The following is a 6,000-nucleotide window of genomic DNA, read 5'->3' as shown; positions in this document are numbered from 1 at the left end:
TGTTTACCATGGATCTGGCGTTGGAGAGGTAAAGGCTTAGCAGTGGAGATTTGAGTGACTGTTTTCTGAGCTTAGTCAACAGGCCAGCTCTGCAGCCTCGCTTTTGCTTCCGCTCCCGGCGCCGCCTCCTTCGCTTTGCTTCCGATAACAATCCACGGAGACCCCGCTGATCTCGCTATCTCGTCCGGAATGTTTTTTTTTTTTCTCGTCCGGAATGTTGTGCATGCGATGGAAATCGCTACAAACCATCATTTTCTGCTGGAAACCAATGTCCAGTAAGTCCATACGGTTGTAGTGGATATTGAAGTCCGGTACAGATGAACAACACGCAAAAATACACACAAAAAACATAAAAAATGTGCACAGGTAGGGAGAGCTTGTAGCCGCAGCCGTTGTAGTACAATTGTATATAGTAGGGTTTTCCAGAAGAAAAGGCAGAAGTAGAACCAGAAGTAGAAGTAGAAGGCGGAAATATGGCGTATGACCGACAAGATGGCGTCTGTCACAATCTGGATCGGCTGTGACGTCACATGCAAGTGCTCCATAGATAGTTTTCACATGACGTCACAGAGTCGGGGATTCCCTGGTGGCGGCCATCTTGGAGGGCTAGCTTACCATACGGGTCACTGAGCACACATTGTAGCGCGCGAGTTACATTCATTTATATATTATTTACATTTATAGTTACATTACTACTATTTAAAGCTAGCAATGGTGCACACCTGTTGTATTCACGGCTGTCGTAATAGGTCAGATGATGAAGTCAAGCGGAGCTTTTATGGAATTCCCACTGTATGGGAGCACGAAGGCAAGCAAACAAACTCAGCATACAAAGGAGAAATCTATGGCTTGCGAGAATCAACCGCAAGGATTATCTCATCTCATCTCATTATCTCTAGCCGCTTTATCCTTCTACAGGGTCGCAGGCAAGCTGGAGCCTATCCCAGCTGACTATGGGCGAAAGGCGGGGTACACCCTGGACAAGTCGCCAGGTCATCACAGGGCTGACACATAGACACAGACAACCATTCACACTCACATTCACACCTACGGTCAATTTAGAGTCACCAGTTAACCTAACCTGCATGTCTTTGGACTGTGGGGGAAACCGGAGCACCCGAAGGAAACCCACGCGGACACGGGGAGAACATGCAAACTCCACACAGAAAGGCCCTCGCCGGCCCCGGGGCTCGAACCCAGGACCTTCTTGCTGTGAGGCGACAGCGCTAACCACTACACCACCGTGCCGCCCCCGCAAGGATTATCAGCCTTCCAAACACAGCAAAGTCTGCTCCCATCATTTTATAAGTGGCAAGTTGTTTAAATAAACAATCAATTGTGTTTAAGTTTGTTTTTGGAAACCAAAACATCATGTGAACAATCTCTGGAGAATGCCTAACTGGAACCGCTGAGTGTACGTTTACATTGTAATGTACACTTAATATCGCTCATTTGTCACGTTTCTATTTGAAACTTGTCACTTCACTCACGCAAGGTTCATTTTTGAAAAACATTTTAGGTCTATTCTGTATGATTTCATTTGTGTTTGGGATGCAAACAGCGCGCCTTTTGGCGGATGCCGCCTGAATGCCGCCTGCGCACCGCCTGCGCACATTTGTGCAGCCTGAGCGGTGTGCAGGACTGCGCAAATGTGCGCAGCTTCCTGATTTAAACTGTTTTTTTCTCATCCTTATACTTCCTGTTTCATGGACTGTAACGGATTTGCTTATTTAGTAATTTTAATACAGAATTTACTTTGAAATTACAATCAGACACTCCCAACGCCCCCCCTAAAAAAAAAAACCCCGGATCTGCGCGATTCAGGCGGCATCCGCCAAAAGGCGCGCTGTGAATATATAAAGTTGTATATATCAGACAGCCTTTAAAGTTTGATGAAGTCAGTTTCAGGCTTTGGAGCAGGCTTTGGCAGTTTCGGGCTTTGGCAGCCCTGCATAGTCACTTGAAAATGCATCTTTGTCCACTTCGTAGGGGTCAATTCCCCCAATCAAGGCCAGTTTGGCTGCATACCGTTGTCGTGAGATGTCTAATGTATCTATATACTTCTGTTTGCTTGATTTTGCCGACATTGATCTTTATTTTAGAAAACTGACTATATAACTTCATAAATTCGTCCGAGATAACGTAGCTGGTAGTGGCGATGGTCCGTTTTGTTTGCCCTCCAAGATGGCAGCTGGGGGGCGTTCCCCGGAATGCCGTGACGTCAGTGAAAACTATCTATACCGGGGGAGAGAATTACCTGGAGGTCTAAGAAAAGTGGCTCCTCCCCTACGAGAAATCGCGATTATGTCACATCGAGTGCGAGACGAGTGACGCCATCTTACCACTCACACCGCGTGTATTTGACTTATGTTAAACCATTGTATCTGATCAAATTTGCCCTAAGAAAAATATCTCTTGACTTCCCCCCCTTTATTATTACCTCCTCTTATTTTCTCCATTTTCCTTACATATCTTTATAGTGCGCGCCTTCACTGTTATTTTTTTCTCTTTTCCAGTCCAGTCTCTGATCATTTTTTTTTTTGAATGGCTCTTTTACTACTATAATTATTTTTACGGAGATTATTTCAGTTTTTCTCTTATACAGTGTATCTTTGTCTTTCGTATATTTCTTCTTCCTTTCTATAATAATAATAATAATAACTAGACTGGACAATTCCCCGGGGGAAATTGTGAGAGGATGCAGTGCGCGAAGCAATTCGGTCAAGCATGTTTGCTGGCCGTGAATGTGTGACCTGCTATGATGTTTCAATGCAATGATTGTGTGTGCTTGAGACAGCAGCCGTCATGAAGAAGAGCTATTCAAGAGTATAAACAAAGTGACTACAGGCGGAAATTAGCATGTACTGCTATAACCTGGGACAGACATCTGTCCTTACCACAAGGATAATGTTTAATTTGTGCACTGTCCTTTTTAAAAATAAAATAAACACTTAACTCTAAGAAGAGTGTTTGTAGTTTGTATGTACGAACAGAAGTGTTCCTAATAAAGTGGGCGGCTAAGGTGAAGTGTCATGCCGACCGAGGCTGTTTTTTTTTTCACAAAAAAAAGAAATTCACAAAATTCTTTCACAGTGAGCGCTAGAAGGATCTCCTGAATAAACTGATGTAATTTTTTGTCTGTAGTGTTAAAAATGAGGACACTAGAGCGAGTTAAAAATGAGAGACTTTTCTGTCACGTTTATAATGGGTGTCAATGAGTTAAGACACACAAGGTCTTGAGTTTTCCACTGCTTTTTACTAAGGAGCAGGCCGCGAACAATGACAACTCGACAACGAAAGCAGCTATTCACAAAATTCTTTCACAGTGAGCGCTAGAAGGGTCTCCTGAATAAACTGATGTAATTTTTTTTGTCTGTAGTGTTAAAAATGAGGACACTAGAGCGAGTTAAAAATGAGTGACTTTTCTGTCCCGTTTATAATGGGTGTCAATGAGGCCTTTCGGCTGCCCTCTTCTCAGTTTGAGGCTTCTCATTCAAAAACTGTAAATCCTATCGTTTAGGTAGACACATTGTGTGAATCAGGACAAGTTTTACTACTACTTTTGAGAAAATCATGTCTGTAGAGTGAAATTTGTGGCTGAAAACACAGTTTAAGCGAGAAAGTTTGAGCTTTTTTTTCAAACTCACTACACTCTGAGTTAACGAGCTTCACTGGTGTGTAACGCAATAGACACCCATTCAAAAGCCGGATTTTCTCCCGGAACCCACATGGCGTTTGAGCCGGGACTGATACAAAAGTGTAGAACCTAGCAGAAAAGTTGAATGCCAGATCCACAGAGGAGAAGTTTTCCTACGTTTTAGAGTTTGAATCACGTCTCTAGGCGAAAGCATGCCAGAGCAGCGGATGTTTGAAAAAGTGCTTTTTTTTTCAATTAATTCCATAGAAATGAATGGGGTTTTTTTGGGCGATTTTTTTTTGCGATGTAGTCGCGAAAAAATCGTATTCTGTAGAGAAAAGTAATAGCATAGCGAGTCCGATCGAGCCGCACGTTTTGATATATTGTTTGTCTGTGTGCGACGTACGGTTATTGAGTTAATCGAAATCGAAATTTGCATAGGAATAAGAAGATTAAGAAGAAGAGAAGAAATACGTAGAAGAACAATAGTTGCAGTGCTTTGCACTGCAACCTATGGGCTCCCCTAGGGGAGCCCATAGGTTGCTGTGCTGCAGCACTGCATCCTAATAATAATAATAATACCAACACAAAGGCTGTACAATACTTCCTTTCTGTTTAGGACAGTTGTTGAAACAGGATTATTTTCTCATGTTATTTGCCATTTTCACTTCATTCTCACGTCTTAACAGTATTTATTCGTCACATAATTCACTGTCATTTTTGACACAAACAAATCAATTTTAATGCTTTTTTTCTTTTTAAGAACACACAGTGTTTAGCAAATGGGGTAACCTTTAATGTGGTAAACAAATGCAATGAGAAATACAATTTGGCAAACAATGTGACAAATAAATGCAACTTTTATCCATGCAAACGGCACTGTGCAGTCACGTAAAAATGATCACACACTATCAATACTCACAGGTGAAATGTCCATCCACAACCTTTGACTTGACAATTTGTACAATTCACTGCTGCACATTCAGGCATTTTTCTTGTAATTTTTTTTCTCACCAACTACATGAATAACTTGTCCAGCTCTGTGTAGCTTCCAGTAGTCTAAATGACTGTTCCGCTCTGCAATGAGAGTGGTAAGATGGCGGCCAGCTGGCTTCACTCTGACAAGCCTATGAGCCCTCCAGATTTTAGAGTTCAGTAGAGTCGTCGTATTAGAGTGTGAGGATTTATAAAGCATCACAGTGATGCTGGTAATATAGTTATGTGTATGACAAAAAGTGTGTGTGAGACAAAAAATTGTATGACAAAAAAGGTTTCTAATTCTAAAAATCTAAATCAGAAATTTCTGTAACTGTGTGATTTTTACTGGCAAATAAAATACGCAAATCAACAGATTTCACGTTTACTAAGTTTAAATCTCACTCGGTGAGATAATGTTGCGATAGCAACACGATTCTTGCCGTCTAAAAACATCGTTTTTGAGTGAATAAAAACAAACAAAAAGCTTGTTATATAAAAATACAATTTTATTTATTTATTTCGAAAAAAAAAAGGGTGACCAGTGATAGAGTTTTTAGGCAGCAAATTGCTCCCAAAGAAAGTCTCTCTCACAGAGATATGGCCGGGTTCTTGCCCGAGTTGATAATCGCATAATCAGTTTTTCTCTGGCTAATCAGACACAAGGTACACCACTACTCGGGCACTTGACCCAGTTCTGCTAGTTCAAGAACCAGCGACCTTTTGGTCTCAAAGTTGGTTCTCCAACCATTTAGCCATGGCTTCCCTAGGAGTTATACGTGCTTGACGCTGAGATGTTTTAACGTGTTGCAAACGCTGTTGATTAAAGCCCCCCCAATTATTTCTCCACGTCAATTGAAAGCTTTCTGCAGATGTCTTTCGGTTTAGGTTTTGTTGACTTTGAAATATCTTTATACGATTTAAATTGCTTTATGAAGCAGGAAGGCACCCAGCGCAAAGCATTACGGGATTGGGAAAATAGAGAATTTGAAAAACATGCCAGTTAGTGGACTAGCTATTCTTAATTGGCCCCAAGTGTGAGTGTGCACTGGTGATAGACAGGTGTCCTGTCCAATTTTGGCTTCAGGATCTACAGTGCTCAGAGTAAATGAGTACACCCCCTTTGAAAAGTAACATTTTAAACAATATCTCAATGAACACAAACAATTTCCAAAATGCTGACAAGACAAAGTTTAATTTAACATCTGTTTAACTTATAACGTGAAAGTAAGGTTAATAATATAACTTGGATTACACATTTTTTCAGTTTTACTCAAATTAGGGTGGTGCAAAAATGAGTACACCCCACAACAAAAACTACTACATCTAGTACTTTGTATGGCCTCCATGATTTTTAATGACAGCACCAAGTCTTCTAGGCATGGAAT

The sequence above is a fragment of the Neoarius graeffei genome, chromosome 6 (assembly GCF_027579695.1).
Source record: "Neoarius graeffei isolate fNeoGra1 chromosome 6, fNeoGra1.pri, whole genome shotgun sequence".
NCBI classification, from domain to species: Eukaryota; Metazoa; Chordata; class Actinopteri; order Siluriformes; family Ariidae; genus Neoarius; species Neoarius graeffei.
The sequence above is the reverse complement of the archived record's forward strand: the minus strand, read 5'-3'. Positions refer to the sequence as shown.